Source organism: Coregonus clupeaformis, chromosome 10 (assembly GCF_020615455.1).
Source record: "Coregonus clupeaformis isolate EN_2021a chromosome 10, ASM2061545v1, whole genome shotgun sequence".
Classification (NCBI taxonomy): domain Eukaryota; kingdom Metazoa; phylum Chordata; class Actinopteri; order Salmoniformes; family Salmonidae; genus Coregonus; species Coregonus clupeaformis.
In genome coordinates, this window is record NC_059201.1 from 54799370 (window position 1) to 54820920 (window position 21551).

At 41.7% G+C, this 21551-nt stretch overlaps 1 protein-coding gene across 2 annotated transcripts in view; it reads right to left on the reverse strand.

Moving 5' to 3' along the window:
* The window catches only part of LOC121576024 (eyes absent homolog 2-like), a 45748-nt gene that overhangs the window by 20877 nt on the left and 3320 nt on the right, over positions 1–21551 (reverse strand). The gene's annotated exons all lie outside the window — the stretch shown is intronic.

A 21551-nucleotide genomic window follows, 5' to 3' on the forward strand; every position in this document is an offset into this window, starting at 1 on the left:
CTGTTTGTTAGTAAGAGCTTGACGGATGACATAGTTTCCTGGGAAAGCACAGAAGAATGCCCCACTTCTCTGCTTCTCTCACTGTCTCAACACCTTTCCGTACGGAGGTGTCACATCAAAATGACTGTGGAGAAGTAAACTAGGTCAAGTTAACTGCATAATCACACAGAGCAGAGTTGTATGTAAAGCACCTACTTAGAATGACCTAGAAGCACATGTAATCTAAGTAAACTCAGGCATACCGTAACATTGATGTTGTACAGAAGTGTGAAATACCAATATATACAAAGTCCCAATATATCCCAATTCAGTTTAGCATAATGAAGCACTGCAATTATTGCATTACCTTAATATATAGCTATCCTAATATATGCAATAAACAAATAACAATAAACAAGCATTAAAATGGCCTACAATAGATAAGGATGGGAGAGTGTGTGAGAGAGAAAATGATAGACAGAGAAAGAGAGAGCAGAGTGAGAGGGGGCAGGAGAGAGAGAGAGAGAGAGAGAGAGAGGGAGGAAGTCAAAAGGTCAGTGGGGCAGGGGTCACAGGGTCAAAGCCAACATTTGTCATTCCAAACACAGGAAGTTGTTCCTGGAGTCGTCCTGTCCCTACTGTTACCCCCCTAACCCCTCTTTCTCTGTCCCTCTGTCTCTGTGTCTCTGTGTCTCTCTCTCTCGCTCTCTCTCTCTCTCTCTCTCTCTCTCTCGCTCTCTCTCTCTCTTTTGGAAAGCCCTAAGGGGACATAACCTTCTCCAAATTATGCGCTGACTATGTGCTCTATGGGGGAATTCAGACCTGAGTTACGCGCATGTAAATATAACTTAATTCCCTTTTTATACACTTTTCTCTCTACGGGTATTCTGACCTTGAACTTAAGCATGGACCAGCCAGCTATACAGTACATTTGGGGTGGAGATCACATAAATGGAGGTGTGACAGATGTGTGTCTTCAGATACACATATTCTGACCTTGACTTAATTCCCTCATAATTCCACAACCTTTACACACGAGGAAACCATGAATAAGGTTGAGCACCTGTCGGTTCCAAGTGGAAAAACACAATTTATTTTTTTCAGATAGAAATAACACCATTCTCCATGCACTGTAATTTATAAACTGATAAGAGCTAGGCAAATGAGTAATCCATTTGGAGAAGCAGATTGTAAATACAAATAGCAATTGTTTTAGATGATTTTTCCTTGTGATCGCTGGAGACAAATGTCAAACCAGTCATAGAAAACTGAAAATCATATCAACATGTATTTCGGCCCTTTTTCCAGTAGGCTATAAATATCTGTGCCATTGTTTATTGTATGTCCTCCTCATTTGGATGAAATTTGGAGACCCAAGCTATAGGCTTCTGTAGCGCTGAACCTACCGAGTTGATTTATGCACTCTAGAATGTTTTAATTATACGTGTTAAATATTAGCCATTATTAGTAGCCACCGTCAGTAATACTCACATATATTCATAACTGTCACTTTAGTGTTCGTTTTCTTCCACTTGTAGCCTATACATTTTGCATCATTCCTTTCCTTTCCGTTTACCTTTCTTTCCTTTGTCACATCCGTGTGGTTGTTCCTGAGGGTCGCTAGCAATAGTGGATCATATTAGGCAAACGTTGTGCAATAATTTGGAACATACATGTATGTAGCCTATTTGAATCATTATGGAATGCAGACCACACTTAGCCATTTAAACCTGGAGCCTAGCGCATGGTTCAAGACAACTGGACCGTTGTCATTACAGTTCCATGATTAGTGAGGATTATTAGGGTAGATTTATAGCACTATTGTTCATCCCCTTTTCTACACTTTTCTCACCTTCCAATATTTCATGGATTGAACAATTGAATATGGCAATTTTCAGGATGAATTAAATCACTGTATTTTTGTTTCATCAATATATTTTGTGCATAAAGGCTCTCCAAACCTGTTTTTTTATTAATCATAAATACTTTCCAAACCTAATTAATCTCCAAGATCAGAGTATTTTTAAATCTACCAATTGCTGCTGAAACGGAGACAAATTATGCATAGATGGATTTCTTTGACTGAGCCCTAATATTCTCAACCCGTTCTTTTGATACTATATACAGTATTAAAGGTACACCATATTTTAAGGGATGGCTTTAGAAACATTTACTGAAAACGCTATTGAATGAAAACGTCACGAGATAATCTGATGGCCAGCAACTGGGAGGGTTTTAGCGGTTGAATTACATTTATTCAGTGTGCACAAGGGAACCACACCTGCAGAGCACATTACGGGCCTGCATAAGGTAAGTCTGAATACCAACTACTGAAAAGTGCTTCAATCAAAACGAGTAAAAAAGGAATAGATTTCCTAAGTCTGAATCGGACCCTATGTGTTTTGTAAGAACTGTTTTCAATCGAAACCAGTATCCAGGTTTCCTTGGTAAGAAAAACAAAAATAAACAAACATAGTGAGTGAGGGTTTGGATTCATATAATTACTGTCTGAAAGAAATAGAACCTCACTGCGTAACAACTTGAACATGCTCTCATCTTGCGGCTCAAGAAGATTGGATGACCTAACTTAAAAATGTGATGTAGTGCTATCCTCCTGACAGAGAACCTCCAATGTGTTTTCAGTCATGAGTTTTCCTGCCTTGATTTGACATATTATGTAACTGTAAACATAATATAACAATTGTCACTTTTTCCCTGAAGTTTCAGACCCACTTTTCAGTAAGTGGCTTGACAACTGTTTATTTACATAGCAATTACATACGTGGATACAGTGGGAATTTCAATGTAGACACATTTCCGTGTTGGTACACAGCACTTTTAACTGTTCAACCTGTTTGTGGCCATTAAGTTAAACTATTAACTGAGAATAAGTGACGGTGAGAGAGAGAAAGGTTGACAGTAAGAAAGACAAAAATGAAGAGTAAGAGAGAGTGAGATGTACAGTGGGGAAAAAAAGTATTTAGTCAGCCACCAATTGTGCAAGTTCTCCCACTTAAAAAGATGAGAGAGGCCTGTAATTTTCATCATAGGTACACGTCAACTATGAAAGACAAAATGAGAAAACAAAATCCAGAAAATCACATTGTAGGATTTTTAATGAATTTATTTACAAATGATGGTGGAAAATAAGTATTTGGTCAATAACAAAAGTTTCTCAATACTTTGTTATATACCCTTTATTGGCAATGACACAGGTCAAACGTTTTCTGTAAGTCTTCACAAGGTTTTCACACACTGTTGCTGGTATTTTGGCCCATTCCTCCATGCAGATCTCCTCTAGAGCAGTGATGTTTTGGGGCTGTCGCTGGGCAACACGGACTTTCAACTCCCTCCAAAGATGTTCTATGGGGTTGAGATCTGGAGACTGGCTAGGCCACTCCAGGACCTTGAAATGCTTCTTACGAAGCCACTCCTTCGTAGCCCCGGGCGGTGTGTTTGGGATCATTGTCATGCTGAAAGACCCAGCCACGTTTCATCTTCAATGCCCTTGCTGATGGAAGGAGGTTTTCACTCAAAATCTCACGATACATGGCCCCATTCATTCTTTCCTTTACACGGATCAGTCGTCCTGGTCCCTTTGCAGAAAAACAGCCCCAAAGCATGATGTTTCCACCCCCCATGCTTCACAGTAGGTATGGTGTTCTTTGGATGCAACTCAGCATTCTTTGTCCTCCAAACACGACGAGTTGAGTTTTTACCAAAAAGTTATATTTTGGTTTCATCTGACCATATGACATTCTCCCAATCCTCTTCTGGATCATCCAAATGCACTCTAGCAAACTTCAGACGGGCCTGGACATGTACTGGCTTAAGCAGGGGGACACGTCTGGCACTGCAGGATATGAGTCCCCTGGCGGCGTAGTGTGTTACTGATGGTAGGCTTTGTTACTTTGGTCCCAGCTCTCTGCAGGTCATTCACTAGGTCTCCCCGTGTGGTTCTGGGATTTTGCTCACCGTTCTTGTGATCATTTTGACCCCACGGGGTGAGATCTTGCGTGGAGCCCCAGATCGAGGGAGATTATCAGTGGTCTTGTATGTCTTCCATTTCCTAATAATTGCTCCCACAGTTGATTTCTTCAAACCAAGCTGCTTACCTATTGCAGATTCAGTCTTCCCAGCCTGGTGCAGGTCTACAATTTTGTTTCTGGTGTCCTTTGACAGCTCTTTGGTCTTGGCCATAGTGGAGTTTGGAGTGTGACTGTTTGAGGTTGTGGACAGGTGTCTTTTATACTGATAACAAGTTCAAACAGGTGCCATTAATACAGGTAACGAGTGGAGGACAGAGGAGCCTCTTAAAGAAGAAGTTACAGGTCTGTGAGAGCCAGAAATCTTGCTTGTTTGTAGGTGACCAAATACTTATTTTCCACCATAATTTGCAAATAAATTCATTAAAAATCCTACAATGTGATTTTCTGGATTTTTCTCTCTCAATTTGTCTGTCATAGTTGACGTGTACCTATGATGAAAATTGCAGGCCTCTCTCATCTTTTTAAGTGGGAGAACTTGCACAATTGGTGGCTGACTAAATACTTTTTTCCCCCACTGTATCAGTCAATCAGCATTCAGGGCTCGAACCATCCAGTTTATAAGGGCCTTTAGGGCACCTCAATCTGCAGAACACTACTGCTAACTGTGGCCTCATCACCGACATAAGACTGACAGAGACAGAGGAGAGGTATGACAGATAGGGGCAAGAGGGATATTAGCAACTGCACAGCAGAAAGAGAGGGGGATGAGAGAAAGAGGAGGGAGGGAAGGAGAGATAGAGAGAGGGCACATGCACGAGAGAGAGAGAGAATGGACAAAAAGCCACATTTTGACATCTTAACAAGTAGAAAGAGAGAGAAGGAAAAACTAAAATTCTTAGAACTAGAACATTTGAAAGAGGATTGGAGTTACATAGGTTGTGACGCACAATATTGAACAGCAGACATGACAAAAAAAGTATACTTTACATCTAGAGAGGCTAAAGCTTTTCACATTAGCACATTAGCCATAAAAATACATTGCACATAATGATGAATCATATGTTTTGGCAACTCCAGCTGACGCAGCCGACCTCCCAGCTTGTCCAAACACGGTGATGTGAGTCATTGCAGTACAGGCTGTTTTCATAGTAAATCATAGTATTCCTACTGTGGAGGGGCAAAAGGACTCTAAAAACCCACTTATGTGCCTGTGTTAATGACCGAAAGGAAAACATAAACACGGTCAGACAGTAAATGTGTCAGGGACCCGGGGTGATGTATGGTCAATAGTAGCTCGATAAACTGTATATTACCAACTGTTCCGCGACACCAAGACTACTATTTTAAATCATAGAAAGTTCCCATAAAAGGAACGAATAATGAAACACACTATCCATGTCTGCGATTGTCTTTGAAAATTTGAAAATTAAATGATATAATACAACATCTGATGAAGATATACTGTTCAAGTCTGGAAATGTTTCAAAATAAACGTTTTTGTATATATACACTACCGGTCAAGGGTTTTTCTTTATTTTTACTATTTTCTACATTGAAGACATCAAAACTATGAAATATCACATATGGAATCATGTAGTAACCAAAATATATTTTATATTTGCGATTCTTCAAATAGCCACCCTTTGCTTTGATGACAGCTTTGCAGACTCTTGGCATTCTCTCAACCAGCTTCACGAGGTAGTCACCTGAAATGCATTACAATTTACAGGTGTGCCTTCTTAAAAGTTAATTTGTGGAATTTCTTTCCTTCTTAATGCGTTTGAGCCAATCAGTTGTGTTGTGACAAGGTAGGGGAGGTATACAGAAGATAGCCCTATTTGGTAAAATACCAAGTCCATATTATAGCAAGAACAGCTCAAATACTTTAAGGCATGAAGGTCAGTCAATATAGAAAATTCCAAGAACTTTGAAAGTTTATTTAAGTGCAGTTGCAAAAACCATCAAGCGCTATGATGAAACTCGCTCTCATGAGGACCGCCACAGGAATGGAAGACCCAGCGTTACTTCTGCTGCAGAGGATAAGTTCATTAGAGTTACCAGCCTCAGAAATTGCAGCCCAAATAATGCTTCACAGAGTTCAAGTAACAGACACATCTCAACATCAACTGTTCAGAGGAGACTGTGAATCAGGCCTTCATGAGTAGGTGTTCTAAAACTTTTGACCGGTGGTGTATATACACTGCTCAAAAAAATTAAGGGAACACTTAAACAGGGATGTTGGTAGAGCATGGCGTTTTGCAATGCCAGGGTTGTGGGTTCGATTCCCACGGGGGGCCAGTATGAAAAAATATATAATGTATGCACTCACTAACTGTAAGTCGCTCTGGATAAGAGCGTCTGCTAAATGACTAAAATGTAAATGTTAAACAACACAATGTAACTCCAAGTCAATCACACTTCTGTGAAATCAAACTGTCCACTTAGGAAGCAACACTGATTGACAATACATTTCACATGCTGTTGTGCAAATGGAATTGACAACAGGTGGAAATTATAGGCAATTAGCAAGACACCCCCAATAAAGGACTGGTTTTGCAGGTGGTGACCACAGACCACTTCTCAGTTCCTATGCTTCTTGGCTGATGTTTTGGTCACTTTTGAATGCTGGTGGTGCTTTCACTCTAGTGGTAGCATGAGACGGAGTCTACAACCTCAGGTAGTGCAGCTCATCCAGGATGGCACATCAATGCGAGCTGTGGCAAGAAGGTTTGCTGTGTCTGTCAGCGTAGTGTCCAGAGCATGGAGGCGCTACCAGGAGACAGGCCAGTACATCAGGAGACGTGGAGGAGGCCGTGGGGAGGGCAACAACCCAGCAGCAGGACTGCTACCTCCGCCTTTGTGCAAGGAGGAGCAGGAGGAGCACTGCCAGAGCCCTGCAAAATGACCTCCAGCAGGCCACAAATGTGCATGTGTCTGCTCAAACGGTCAGAAACAGACTCCATGAGGGTGGTATGAGGGCCCGACGTCCACAGGTGGGGGTTGTGCTTACAGCCCAACACCGTGCAGGACGTTTGGCATTTGCCAGAGAACACCGAGCTTGGCAAATTCCCAACTGGCGCCCTGTGCTCTTCACAGATGAAAGCAGGTTCACACTGAGCACGTGACAGACGTGACAGAGTCTGGAGACGCCGTGGAGAACGTTCTGCTGCCTGCAACATCCTCCAGCATGACCGGTTTGGCGGTGGGTCAGTCATGGTTTGGGGTGGCATTTCTTTGGGGGGCCATGAGCTTGCCAGAGGTAGCCTGACTGCCATTAGGTACCGAGATGAGATCCTCAGACCCCTTGTGAGACCATATGCTGGTGCGGTTGGCCCTGGGTTCCTCCTAATGCAAGACAATGCTAGACCTCATGTGGCTGGAGTGTGTCAGCAGTTCCTGCAAGAGGAAGGCATTGATGCTATGGACTGGCCCGCCCGTTCCCCAGACCTGAATCCAATTGAGCACATCTGGGACATCATGTCTCACTCCATCCACCAACGACACGTTGCACCACAGACTGTCCAGGAGTTGGCGGATGCTTTAGTCCAGGTCTGGGAGGAGATCCCTCAGGAGACCATCCGCCACCTCATCAGGAGCATGCCCAGGCGTTGTAAGGGGGTCATACAGGCACGTGGAGGCCACACACACTACTGAGCCTCATTTTTACTTGTTTTAAGGACATTACATCAAAGTTGGATCAGCCTGTAGTGTGGTTTTCCACTTTAATGTTGAGGGTGACTCCAAATCCAGACCTCCATGGGTTGATAAATTTGATTTCCATTGATAATTTTTGTGTGATTTTGTTGTCAGCACATTCAACTATGTAAAGAAAAAGTATTTAATAAGATTATTTCATTCATTCAGATCTAGGATGTGTTATTTTAGTGTTCCCTTTATTTTTTGAGCAGTGTATATACAGTACCAGTCAAAAGTTTGGACGCACCTACGCCTTCAAGGGTTTTTCTTTATTTTCTACTATTTTCTACATCGTAGAATAATAGTGAAGACATCAAAACTATGAAGTAACACATATGGAATCATGTAGTAACCCAAAAAGTGTTAAACAAATCAAAATATATTTTAGATTTTAGATTCTTTAACCTGTCTCCTCCCCTTCATCTACACTGATTGAAGTGGATTTAACAAGTGACATCAATACGGGATCATAGCTTTCACCTGGTCAGTCTGTCATGGAAAGAGCAGGTGTTCCTATTGTTTTGTACACTCAGTGTATATATATATACATACACTGAGTGTACAAAACATAAGAACACCCTCCCCCCTCTTTGCCCTCAGAACAGCCTAAATTCATCGGGGCATGGACTCTACAAGGTGTCAAAAGTGTTCCACAGGGATGCTGGCCCATGTTGACTCCAATGCTTCCCAAGTTAGCTGGATGTCTTTTGGGTGGTGGACCATTCTTGATAAACACGGGAAACTGTTGAGCATGAAAAACACAGCAGCGTTGCAGTTCTTGATACACTCAAACCAGTGCGCCTGCCACCGACTACCATACCCGTTCAAAGGTAATCTTTTGTCTTGCCCATTCACCCTCTGAATGGCACACATACACAATCTGTGTCTCAATTGTCTCAAGGCATAAAAACCCTTCTTTAACCTGTCTCCTCCCCTTCATCTACACTGATTGAAGTGGATTTAACAAGTGACATCAATAAGGGATCATATCTTTCACGTGGATTCACCTGGTCAGTCTATGTCATAATGTTTTGTACACTGAGTGTATATACGTGTATACATAGATAGACTATAGCATCAAAAGAATAATAAATCCCCAAATACAAGGAACTGGAACACAAAAGTACTCAAAAGCCTGAAATTAGGCAGGAATCAACAAGTTGGAAATAAAAACACTACAAACAGAAGACATAGAAGGTAATTTATACAATACAATGATAATACAGTGCCTTCAGAAAGTATTCATACACCTTGACTTATTCCACATTTTGTTGTGTTACAGCCTGAATTCTAAATGGATTAAATATATATTTGTTCTCACCCATCTACACACAATACCCCATAATGACAAAGAGAAAACATGTTTTTAGAAATGTTTGCAAAGTTATTGAAAATGAAATACAGAAATATCTAATTTACATAAATATTCACAACCCTGAGTCAATGATGTTAGAATCACCTTTGGCAGCGATTACAGCTGTGAGTCTTTCTGGGTAAGTCTCTAAGAGCTTTGCACACCTGGATTGTACAATATTTGCACATTATTCATTTTTTAAGTTCTTCAAGCTCTGTCAAGTTGGTTGTTGATCATTGCTAGACAGCCATTTTCAAGTCTTAACATAGATTTTAGATTTTCAAGCCGATTTAAGTCAAAACTGTAACTAGGCCACTCAGGACATTCAATGTTGTCTTGGTAAGTAACTCCGGTCAATATTTGGCCTTGTGTTTTAGGTCATTGTCCTGCTGAAAGGCGAAATTGTCTCCCAGTGTCTGTTGGAAGGCAGATTGAACCAGGTTTTCCTCTAGGATTTTGCCTGTGCTTAGATCTATTCCATTTATTTTTATCCTACTGTAAAAACTCCCTAGTCTTTGTCAATGACAAGCATACCCATGACATGATGCAGCCACCACCATGCCTGGTACTCAGTGATGTGTTGGATTTGCCCCAAACATAACGCTTTGTAATCAGGATATAAAGTTAATTTCTTTGCCAATTTTACAGTGGGCATTCAGGTCAGGGAGATACAACCATATTCTCTATAATACCATAGTACCTAGCCATAGCCTACAGACAATGCAAATGCCTCAGCAACTCCCGGCACATGAAACCTCAGCTCGGGGCCGGTGGGCGGCAGACAGGCTGGGAGAAAGTAAACGTGCATTCTAATAGACCTTTTCGCCCAACATTGGAATTATATTCCTAATATTATACATTTCCATAACCTAAATAATTACATATGCGATGCCAGCCGTATCATTGTTTGAAACCTGGACGTGTTACATCTTACCTTGCTTTTAATAGCCTACAGCCAAAATCCGAACTTAGAAAAAAAGCAAAGATTTCCTGATATGCCATTGAAAGCAGCATTGCTTCTTCTACTGTAAGGCACAATCCTATTGTTGCATCTTCAGATATTCCCTTTCTACCATTAGGCTGTATATCCATCTCCCTCGCATTATAAAAACTGCTCGCATCAGGTACGCGTTTGAGAATGGTGGTCTCCCATAATAGCATTTCGGAACATTCACGCATATGGCCAAGACTTTGGGGGTGTCTTGCTAATTGCCTATAATTTCCACGCTTGTAATGTGAATTATTCATAGTTGATCAACTTTTAAGCTAAATGTTACGATCTGTTTCATCAGCCTTGTCTTTGTGTTTAAACATTTTAGTTTGGAACCACTGTTGTATACATTTGATATTTTTCTGGCCCAACATCTGTTTTGAACCGTCCCAGACATATTTATTTTAGTATCCGGGACGACGGGACGCCCTTAATATCGAGCCCTGCCCTAGACACCCTCCTGAGCGACCCACCCACTAATGAGACGTCTTTAACCGTTTGATAGGCTTACTGCAAGTAGCCTACATAGGCAAGACAGAAAGATGAACGCAGTCAAAGACCCACTAAAGCAGCACCACCCCCCCCTCACGATGGAACAACTGTTGAACAACTGACCTGTGTGTGTGTGTGTGTGTGTGTGTGTGTGTGTGTGTGTGTGTGTGTGTGTGTGTGTGTGTGTGTGTGTGTGTGTGTGTGTGTGTGTGTGTGAGTGTGCGTGCGTGCGTGCACATGCAGCTGGGTGTATGGGTTGAAGGGAAGAGCTGTAGATGTATACGTAAGTGTATACATCCCACAGTTGTTGTTGCTAGGGTAGGGTAATGATGTTAGGGACCATATAGGATGGAATCACTACAGCCAAAATATAAAATAAATAATATCTGCGTGCCTAAATGTGGATTTCCTACTGCTGGTCCTTGTTAAAGATTGCACATTAAATGTCAATTAATTAATGTATGCGGATAAAAATGATATAATTATATATATAGCATAACCGAAGGGAAATACTTATGCCTGCTAACCTGGTTTTGTTCTGTAAGTGTCACTTTGTGCTCTTTTCAAGGGATGGGTCCCAACCTCTTAAGGGCCCAAGGGACCATTTGTATGGTGGTCTGTCAGTCACAGGGACGACAACACTACATGGGATGGGGGAGGTTTCTGCGGGAGGGAAATTGGAGGACAACTGGAGGTCTAATTAGAGGCAGTTGGAGCTAGGGTTGGGTGGTATCCAGATTTTCATACTGTCATACCGTTTCTGTACCATATTGGGGTATACAGTTTTACCGGAAGTGCACACAAGGGGCGCACAAAACAATTTAGGCAACAGGGATCTTGATCCAGGAGGGAATTGAATGTCTCTAGTCTGGGTAACAGTCTTTTTAGCTAACATTCCACACCTTGCCACTCCTTGTCATTGCCAAAGAGACTGGCCTTTCGGCAATCTCAACGTTCAATTGCACGGCGGAGTTGCTCATTGGTTGTTAGTGGGGATGTTAGACAACTACTACAAAATAATGGAAAACTACGAGAATGCAGGGAAACCAGGTATAATATTTATAGCAGATTTTGAGAAAGCCTTTGATACAGTACGTCTAGAATCTGTTTATAAATGCCTGGATTATTTTTTTACTTTGGAGAATCTCTCATTAGATGGGTAAACCTCATGTACAACAATCCTTTATGTAAAATAATAAATAACGGTTAATTCTCTGAGAACTTTGAATTGTCAAGAGGAGCAAAACAAGATTGCCCTCTGTCACCATACCTATGCATTATGGCCATTGAACTGATAGCTTTAAAAATGTAATGATAACATTAAGGGGCTAAACATTTATGGATTAAAGACAAAAGTATCAATGTACGGCGATTATTCAAGTTCTCTTGAGTCCTCAATCTTCAACCTTGACGGGCGTCATTGAGGACCTGGATCATTTATCCAGTTTCTCTGGACTAAAACCCAACTATGATAAGTATACTATATTATAGATAGGGTCTCTAAAAGATACACATTTTAAATCAAACTTTAAATTGCCATGTGGTCTCCCGATGAAATGGTGAAGTCAATGTGCCTGGTATACATATCCCGGACATGGGATATGTTGAGCGATATTGCACATTTTAACTTTGATAGAAAACTTAGCAAATAGATAAAATCTTTAAACCGTGCTGAGGGAAACACCTATCCATTTACGGGAAGATTACACAGATTAATCCTCAAGTAATATCGCAGTTTACATATTTATTCATGGCTCTACCGACTCCAGGAGAATCCTTTTTTAAATCATGTGAGAAAAAAATATTTCACTTTATTTTGGAATGGCAAACCAGATAAAGTTAAACGAGCATATTTATATAACGAACATGAGTTTGGTTAAAACTATTAAATATTAAGGCATTAAACCTCTCTCTTAAAGCCTCCATTGTACCGCAATAGTATCTAAATCCAAACCGGTTTTCTAGAAAGCTATTAAGAGAGGCCCATCCTATGTTTAAGAGTGGGCTCTTTGCCTTTTTGCAGATTAAAACCTTACATTTTTGGGGGATTGACAATGGATCCCTGTTTAAAGTGTCCTTTTTAAATTAATCAAATCAAATCACATTTTATTTGTCACATACCCTTTATACAACAGGTGTAGACCTTACAGTGAAATGCTTACTTACAAGCCCTTAACCAACAATGCAGTTTTAAGAAAGAATACCCCAAAAAATCACAAAACAATCCAATGTAAAATAATATGAAATAAAAGTAACAAATAATTAAAGAGCAGCAGTAAAAATAACAATAGTGAGGCTATATACAGGGGGTACCGGTACCGAGTCAATGTGCGGGGGCACCGGTTAGTCAAGGTAATTGAGGTAATATGTACATGTAAGTCACAGAGTTTGATACAATTTCAATTTCATCCTCCAGAAAAGGCAGCTCTAATATTACAGCAAATAATATGGCTAAACTCCAATGTACAAGAAGGGTATAATATTTATGAACGACATTGTAAACAAGGACGGTAAAATTATGTCACACAAGCAACTAACAACAGTGTATGGAGGTGTATGTTCAATACAATATTATAACCAACTCATCGTGACACTGCCACAAAATTGGAAGAGACAATTACTTAAAGAAGAAATTACAGAATTAGTCACCCATTAAAAATCATAGTCAAAAGGTTTGACAGCAATGCCGTATAAAATTCAAGTCAGTTGGGAACAGGTCTATGATGTCCCAATACCTTGGCATCTGGTCTATGAACTGATATATAAAACAAAAATTGACACATCAATCTGTTTGTTTCAATATTAGATATTATATAAAAGACTTGCTACAAACCAGCCTTTCAAAACACTTCATGGCTACCGACGTGAGTGCTACGGGGCGGTAGTCATTAAGACAGGTTACCTTCACTTTCTTGGGCACAGGGACTGTCACGCCCTGGCTCTGGGGACTCTTGTATGTTGAGCCAGGGTGTTAGTTTCTTTGTGTAGTGTCTATGTTTCGTTTTCTATGTTCTGTTCTAGGTTATGTGGTTCTATGTTGGTCGGGGTGGTTCTCAATCAGAGGCAACGAGAATCAGCTGTTGCTTGTTGTCTCTGATTGGGAACCATACTTAGGCAGCCTGTTGTGCACTTGTGTTTTGTGGGATCTTGTTCCGTGTTGGTTTGTGTATATTACCGAGGACTTCACGTTTCGTATCGTTTTGTTGTTTTTGTTGCTGTTTGAAAAGTACCTATTAAAGTATGTACTCATATCACGCTGCGCCTTGGTCCGCTGTGTATAACGATCGTGACAGGGACTATGGTGGTCTGCTTGAAACATGTAGGTATTACAGAATCGGTCAGGGAGAGGTTGAAAATGTCAGTGAAGACACTTGCCAGTTGGTCCGCGCATGCTCAGAGTACACGTCCTGGTAATCTGTCTGGCCCTGCGGCCTTGTAAATGTTGACCTGTTTAAAGGTCTTGCTCACATTGGCTACGGAGAGCATGATCACACAGTCGTCCGGAACAGCTGGTGCTCTCATGCATGCTTCAGTGTTGCTTGCCTCGAAGTGAGCATAAAAGGCATTTAGCTCATCTGGTAGGCTCGTGTCACTGGGCAGCTCGCGGCTGGGTTTCCCTTTGTAGTCCATAATAGTTTGCAAGCCCTGGCACATCCGACGAGCGTCAGAGCCGGTGTAGTAGGATTCAATCTTAGTCCTGTATTGACGCTTTGCCTGTTTGATGGGTCGTCTGAGGGCATAGCAGGATTTTTTATACGCTTCCGGATTAGTGTCCCGCTCCTTGAAAGCGGCTGCTCTAGCCTTTAGCTCGGTGCGGATTTTGCCTGTAATCCATGGCTTCTGGTTGGGATTTGTACGCACGGTCACTGTGGGGACGACGTCGTTGATGCACTTATTGATGAAGCCAGTGACCGAGGTGGTATACTCCTCAATGCCATTGGATGAATCCCGGAACATATTCCAGTCTGTGCTAGTGAAACAGTCCTGTAGCATAGCATCTGTCCACTTCTGTATTGAGCGAGTCACTGGTACTTCCTGCTTTAGTTTTTACTTGTAAGCAGGAATCAGGAGGATAGAATTATGGTCAGATTTGCCAAATGGAGGGCGAGGGAGAGCTTTGTATGCGTCTCTGTGTGTGGAGTAAAGGTGGTCTAGAGTTTGTTTTTCCTCTGGTTGCACGTGTGACATGCTGGTAGAAATTAGGTAAAATGGATTTAAGTTAGCCTGCCACTAGGAGCGCCGCTTCTGGATGAGTATTTTCTTGTTTGCTTATGGCCTTATACAGCTCGTTGAGTGCGGTCTTAGTGCCAGCATTGGTTTGTGGTGGTAAATAGACGGCTACGAATAATATAGATGAAAACTCTCTCGGTAGATAGTGTGGTCTACATCTTATCATAAGGTACTCTACCTCAGGCGAGCAATTCCTTGAGACTTCTTTAATATTAGACATCACGCACCAGCTGTTATTGACAAATAGACACACACCCCCACCCCTCATCTTACCAGACGTAGCTGTTCTGTCCTGCCGATGCACGGAAAACCCAGGCAGCTCTATATTATCCATGTCGTCATTCAGCCACGACTCGGTGAAACATACAATATTACAGTTTTTAATGTCCCGTTGGTAGGATAATCTTGAACGGAGATCATCCAGTTTATTTTCCAGTGATTGCATGTTGGCCAATAGAACAGATGGTGGAGGCGGGTTACCCACTCACCAAACAATTCTCACAAGGCACCCCGATCTCCGCCCACTGTATTTCCGTATTTTCTTCACGTGAATGACGGGGATTTGGGCCTGGTCTCGGGAAAGCAGTATATCCTTCGCGTTGGACTCATTAAAGAAAATATCTTTGTCCAGTTCGAGGTGAGTAATCGCTGTTCTGATATCCAGAAGCTATTTTTGGTCATAAGTGACAGTAGCAGCAACATTATGTACAAAATAAGTTACAAACAAAATAGCACAATTGGTTAGGAGCTCGTAAAATGGCAGCCATCCCCTCCGGCGCCATTATCCATCTTCATGGACCCATCCTGCCTGGTGGTGGTGTACTGGTGTGGGGAATGTTTTCCTGGCACACGTTAGGTCCCTTGATGCCAAATGAGCAACAAACATTTCCAACAGCTTGTACAATCCATGCCCTGAAGAATTCAGGCTGTTCTGGAGGCAAAAGGTGTCCAAGCCAGTTCTAGATGGGTGTACCTGATAAACTGGTCGATTATTGTATATATTATTTTTTTATTGGTAAAACATTTTAAAAACATGATTTTACTTTTACATTATGGGGTATTGTGTGTAGGCCAGTGACAAAAACATCAAAATTGTATCAAGCTGGACAGGGAAGCCGTGAGGTTGGATAGACACATTGAAGAATATACTGTAAGAAACGTGACACTTTAGTTTACAACCCCATTTCACCTGGTATCTTCCTGGTATTTTCTGAGAAAGTATTTGGTAACTATGAGTACTTTTTGATGCTTACTTTAAAAAACTCAACATTATTTGAGCCAAACTACCTGCATCAAATGATTCATAACAGTGCTTGTTTGAATTTAATCCTAAAAACCTAATAGAGTAACCGAAGTCATTATTATGCCATACTGAGTCATTACCGTTATATAATTTCTCAGTAAACACCAGATAAACATTAGGGATAAAATAATAACCAGAAACAATTACTAAAAGCCTTAGCAGCGAATCATCATGCCCAAATCTGACCTCTTCCAGTCAGATGATAAGTAAGCGTAAAAAGTAATCCCACCACAAAGTACAAGAAAACACACTTGTTGACTCACGGCTGTACAAAGACGATATAACACTAAGCAGTACGCACTACATAGCAGACTGACCATGCTAGTGGGGAACTGAACATGGGAAAGTCAACCGGGACAGCTCCATCCGACTTCCCCTCTCATCCCTGTGATGTGCAGGGTGCTTCCTGGTAGAGTCCAGAGGAGCCCAGTTGCGGAGCAAAAGGGCATGGGAACACGAGGAGATCTGGACGGTTCCAGTTGAAACCGAAGCTAAAGCAAACCTCAACAGGGCCATGGCCCCATTGGCCTCGGTCGGTCTTAGTTCACCTGCCGACTTTTGCAAGAGCTGGCTTTTTTTCACGGATATCGGATTCTGGTGCACTGTGTGACGTGTTGCTTCATACATATATCTATCTCTCTCTGACATTTGTAATGACAATGGATGATATTTCCAAATTGTCCTTTGGAATGGTTCATTGCCTCAATAAATGAAAGTGTGGCTTCTTTTGCTTTAAAAATGTATATATGCACTATATCCTAAGGTACTAAAGTATGCATGTAGTCTAGTCTGAAAAAATGTGTGTGTGTGTTGTGTGTGTGCCTGTGCTTTCGTGCATGCATACTTGGGTGGATCAGTGTGTGTGTTTGTGTGCCAGTGTGTCTGTACGCGTGCGCCAGCGTGATGGATGGCAGGCAAGTCACACAATGGCAATGACCTCTAAATGAGCTGACCTCACCCTGCAACATAAAGGCTCCACGTGACATGCATTACAAGGTGGAGAAGGTGACTGAATAGCTCTTAATGACACCATATGGACCTCCACCTGGAACCCTAAGTTCTGCCCCACTGACTGCCTGGGGGGACTGAATACACTGTCTCACACAGACAGACCCCCGCTCTCTCTTCAACAAAGGCCCCTGAACAAGACTTCAGTATTGTAGTCCTGCCATGGCTACATAGACTCCATTCTGGAAGTTAGTGCCATCTGCCAGTAATAACCTCTATGACCTTCTGTCTGCCCTTTGGCACAGAACTACAGAGCAATTGGATAGAAAAAACACTAAGAACAGTACAAAGAGATAAGCCTATCTGAAAAGATGTACTGTAATAAGTCAAGTGTGCATAATCTAGGTAGTCTACAGTACATTAGTGAGTAATTGGGCATAAATACTTACTTTGACATTAACTAGAGAGGCGTGTACAAGCCATAAGGTAATGTTCAGCTGAGACAACATAAGCACAGAGAGTTTACAAAGTGTACAGTCAAGTCACTGAATTGGGTATGCCATTGCTAAGGGAGTCATATAAACACAACACAAAACTGTCATAACCCAACAATCCTCTCAGCCTCTACATAGCCAAACCCCATACAGACTGGAGTAGAATAGGTAGAGTACAGTAGAACACAATAGAATAGAATAGAACACAATAGAACAAAATAGAATAGAAAAGAAAATGACCATTATTATTCACACAGGCAACTTTCCATATTGACACTCAAATGTATTTCTATATATTCTACCCTAGGAACTGACACACACACACACACACACACACACACACACACACACACACACACACACACACACACACACACACACACACACACACACACACACACACACACACACACACACACACACACACTCACTGGGCCTGTCCCCACTCAGAGCACACAGAGCCTCCGGCTTCACCCCGTCTGCAGCCTTTGAACCGCATGGCTCGTAAATAAGGCTGGCTGCCACACTTGTGTATGTACGTGTGTGTGCTTGTGTGTGTGCATGCCTGCGCATGTGTGTGTCTGTGTGTCTGAGACTGTGAGCAGATGTGAGAGGCGATTAGAGTCCAGTAATGGGCTCCTGAGAGAGAAGACTCCTATAAAGGGATGACCTCAGAGCCCAGGGATTTCATTAACACTAGAACACTGAACACACACAAACTAGAACACAGGCCCCCCTATGTTGGCAGTGGGAGGAAGTAGCCCCTATACTGGTCTTGGGTCATTTTGTGCTCCCCCACTAATGGTAAAGGTTATGATTTGGGGAGGGAAATCTGATCCTACATCTGTACCTAGATCTGTACCCTGGAGTTCCCATAGTTTCCCCCAGTCCTAATCCCTGCTCCTAGAATTCAATTCAAAATAACTTGAATCATCGTGAATGCTGTGTATTTATTTAACCTTACATTGACAAGTCATTGAAATGATCTTTTACTAAAACAACTTGGTCGGTCAAGAGGTGAACAATCTTTTAAAAAGTTGCTTCTGTCAAAAGTCAGATGGTCAGATAATCTTTGCTAGTGTAATTAGCAAATATTCTATTAGACAACCATCATGGTGTGGGGTAGACATTCAGAAAGATGAAAGTGTTAATGTAAATAATGTTAATGGGATGTGTTTATTGATTCATGTGTTCATTGATTGAACCATATGATCAGGTCAGGGAAATAAACACATATAGGCCACCTTTATGGCTCATAATCATCTTCTATTTTGGAAAACCTGCTCCACATGTCCACATATACAGCTGAGTGGAGCAAGGCAAGCCAAGGCAGGCTATGTGTGAGGTGAGAAGCCTTTAAGTGAAAGTTAATTTCCAAGCTTGAATTTGCCTCAGTAATGTACTATCAAACTGACAAGGCCTGTACTGAGAGTTGCAGGAAACACAAAGATTCCTAAGTGGAAGAAACATCTAAATAAAAGCATAACAAATAATATAAAATGCCCAATAATGCTGAAAGTATTCATTGGAATAATCTAAGAAAATAGTTTAAATAATGAACCCAGGGATAAATGTGACAAACGTACTCAACTCAAACAAGCTGCTACTATGCTCCATTCTCTATCAAAAACAACAAATTAAGCAAAGAAATCCTATTTAACATTCAAAAGAGTAAATGGCAATTAAGTGGCTTTCAGCTCATAAAAGGTCCCTCCCTCTTGTACCTGTTGCCATTTGTGTGTGTGTCAGTGTGTGTGTGCACGTTCGTGTGTGTGTAACACTAGCTGAGAGACTTGGTGGCCTTTTCCTTTCCACTTGGTGGACTCCGACCAACAAGCCTGCTTTTATGCCAGCTGCACGAGGATCTAGACCCCCCTACCCCGCGTAATCGAGCCCCCTTTCATTCAATCACGCTACCATGGCTCTCTCTCCCTCTTTTCTCTATCTCTGTCTGTCTCTCTCTGTCTTGTTCCCTCTCTCTGTCTGTCCTTCAAACCCCCCCGCCCCATCTCTTGCCAAGAATCAGTGCCCTGGAACAAGGGTCAGGGAGAGGGACAGCTGGCAGACCTACCGGAAGCCCCCTTAAAAACGAGGTGTGGGCCAGAGCGGTGGGTGACCCCAGTCAGATGGTGGTCTGCTCTCAGGTAAAACATCTGGTTTACTGATGGGACGGGGGGAGGGGTAGGCACACACACAGGCACACTCGCAGGCACACGCACACACAGTCAAGCATACATGCATGCAAAAAGCAGGGAGGCAGTCAGGCAGGCACCTAGGAACACACAGACACAGACTGAGCAGGCCTCTTTATTAGTCAGTTGGACAAAAAGCGCTGTCCTCCACCCTTTCCCCTCTGTCTACACAGTCAATGACAACGCCCGCCCTAGTTGCCAGCAGCTGTCCAGAGCTCACCAGCACACACACAAACACATACACACACACTGGAGCGAAGCATAAAGCCATTACCCAAAGACGTGGCAACATTAGCTAGTGCCTGGCTGAATGATTTACCTGTAGTTTACTTGACGTGACAGAACTTGCCATTCCAGTACATTAGGAGTAACAGCTAAATTACTCTCTGTAGGATAAACTCATCAGTTTAATCTTAAAATCTGAAGGTGTTTTTTCCCATGGTAAACAGCCCAGTGCAACTGAATGTAATAACACAGGTGTTAATGATACAGCTACTGTATAAAAACGAATAATGTATGATGTATGTTAGCTAGGTCAAAATTCCCGATACAGAGCAGAATATGTGAATATCCTCAAATCTGGAGCTAGGTTCTAGTTGAAATTGTGAAAGAGTAAAGCGACAGGTGTGAACAGGTTGAACACAACAGCATGGTGTGTGTGTGTGTGTGCGTGTGTTCTTGTGAGAATGTGTCCATGTGTGCAGCTCCTCCAAATAAGATAAGGAGAGTGGCAATAGCCAGCGAGACAGCTGTTGTCTGCTGACAGACCAGGAGAGAGGACACATGTGTGTGTGCATGTGTGTGCTTGTGGGTGTGTGTGTATATGTTTCTGCGTGCATGCATGTGTGTGTGTGTGTGTGGCGGGGGAAGTAATATGGAAGCCTCTCCACAAACTGCTCAAGCAGAGCCAATGAGACCCACCATCTCTTTCAAATCTCCCTTCCTCATTTTACCACATTCACTCAGTGTTCCCTCCTCACACTCCCCATATTCATCCAACACAATAGACCCATTGCTCGTGGTAATCACGGATTACAGTGAACCTGTATTGCATTCGCCTCTCAATCTAAAGCCTAAATTAAATGGTAATTGTAAGGGTTATTGGGTAAATGGTCACTGCAAAGAGACAGTGAGACACAGAGGTATGAGGTTTTGATAACTATGAGATTATTATGAGACATTATAAGGGGGTTGTATGCTTATGATAAGTCTTATAATGCATTATAACCGCATCATCAGGCAATATAATTGCAAGTTTAAGTAACGTGTTACTAAGGTTTTAAATCAACAGATGGAAGTTAGGTTTTGATTTTTAAAGGAGAACAATCATTTGATTTTACAATTAGAATAGGAATATTTCTATTTAAAACCCAATAAACAATTTCCTACATGTTTTATTTCAAATGCTGTTCTTGTTCTAATTATGCATTGTGAAATGTAAAACCATAGTTCCACAGACGGAAATTGTGGTCAGGGTTCTTTGGTTGCAGCCTATGGACCGAAGGCTTAAATCCAGAGGCGTATTGTTGATTGAGTTTACACACAGTTCAGTTCAATGCTTTGACTGAGTTGCATTAAACCTGCCTCATGTTTTAAAATGAGTTTTAAGAGCAAATTAATTGATAAGTGAATGTGACCAAAACAGCTGTATGTTACATTTAGCTTGCTGCTTTTATGGCCATTAGCTGTCCCCAGTGAACAGAATATAAATACATTATGAACTACTAAATAAATATTAAGACATCTGGGTTGAGGGTTAAGAACCAAAACAGTGAGATGCTGCTGTAATTTAAATAACGTGATTATTGAGAACCCTATTGAAACAGTGTCAAATGCTTTGCAAGAGACAGATAGAAAATAATGAATAGAAGAGTATACTCTAT